The sequence below is a fragment of the Mandrillus leucophaeus genome, unplaced genomic scaffold (genome assembly GCF_000951045.1).
Source record: "Mandrillus leucophaeus isolate KB7577 unplaced genomic scaffold, Mleu.le_1.0 Scaffold112, whole genome shotgun sequence".
NCBI classification, from domain to species: Eukaryota; Metazoa; Chordata; class Mammalia; order Primates; family Cercopithecidae; genus Mandrillus; species Mandrillus leucophaeus.
In genome coordinates, this window is record NW_012099432.1 from 225,630 (window position 1) to 227,253 (window position 1,624).

The following is a 1,624-nucleotide window of genomic DNA, read 5'->3' on the forward strand; positions in this document are numbered from 1 at the left end:
AAAAAAAAAAAAAGAGAGAGAGAAAGAGAGAGAGATACTTGTATCTACAATGAGAGGCAAAACCTCCAGTTGAGCTAACAAAGCAAGTTGCAAAAGAACATGTTCAACATTGAACCAGCTAGAGATGATTTAAAAATCTGCCAAATCATGTGTGTCATCCATGGATACGGCAGTTCATATGCAGTACATTTGGAAAAGCATTCTGGGAACAGCCATTCCCACACTCAGAGGAGTGGGACAATGGGGAATGAGTGTTTCATGGGGACAGTAGTTCAGTCTGGGAAGATGAGCACGTTCTGGAGATGAGTGGTGGTGATGGTTGCACAACAATGTGAACATACTCAAGCCCCTGGACTATATACTTGAAAATAATTACAATGGAAAAATGTTATGTATATATGTGTGTATGTACACACATATATACACATATATAATACATATATACACATATATACATATATATACATATATATATATTTTTTTTTATGGAGTGTCCCTTTGTCACCAGGCTGGAGTGCAGTGGCACCATCTCAGCTCACTACAACCTCCACCTCCTGGGTTCAAGCAATTCTCCTGCCTCAGCCTCCTGAGTAGCTGGGACTACAGGTGCACACCACCATGTCCAGCTAATTTTTGTTTTTTTGGTAGAGACAGGGCTTTACCATGTTGGCCAGGATGGTCTCAATCTTTTGACCTCGTGATCTGCCCGCCTCGGCCTCCCAATGTGCTGGGCGTGAGCCACCGAGCCCGGCCCTATGTTATGTATATTTAACATACACATTTGGATACAGTTGGTAAGGGAAAGAAAGAGATGCAGTCGGATAAATGTATACAAGGGGCATCAGTTATGTGCAAAGCGTTATTTCTCAGGTGGGTGTGTGAATAGGTGAGAGTTCATGATAAGAGTTCTCTCTATTATTTTCTATTTATGTATTAATTAATTTTTTTTTGAGACGGAGTCTCACTCTGTCACCCAGGGTGGAGTGCAGTGGCCGGATCTCAGCTCACTGAGGCCTCCACCTCCCAGGTTCAAGCGATTCTCCTGCCTCAGCCTCCTGAGTAGCTAGGATTGCAGGTGCACACCGCCATGCGCAACTAATTTTTGTATTTTTAGTAGAGACGGGTTTTCACCATGTTGGCCAGGCTGGTCTCAAACTCCTGACCTCAGATGATCTGGCCTCCTTGACTTCCCAAAGTGCTGGGATTACAGGCATGAGCCACCGTGCCTGGCCAGTTATTGTAAATAGTGCTGCTATGCACTTGGGAATTACAAATATGTCTTTGACAGGGTCTCATTCTATCATCCAGGCTGGAGTGCAGTGGCACAGTCATGGCTCACTGCAGCCTCGCCCTCCTGGGCTCAAGCAATACTGTTGCCTCAGCCTCTCTAGTAGCTGGGACTACAGGCACACAGCATTATGCCTGGCTAACGTTTTAAGTTTCTGTAGAAACAGGGTCTCACTGTGTTGCCAGGACTGATCTCGAACTCCTGGCCTTAAGCGATCCTCCCGCCTTGGCCTCCCAAAGCACTAGGATTACAGACTTGAGCCACCACACCTGGACTCCCCTAGCTTTGCTTCACAGCACCGCATATATATATATATATATGTATATAATTTATTTA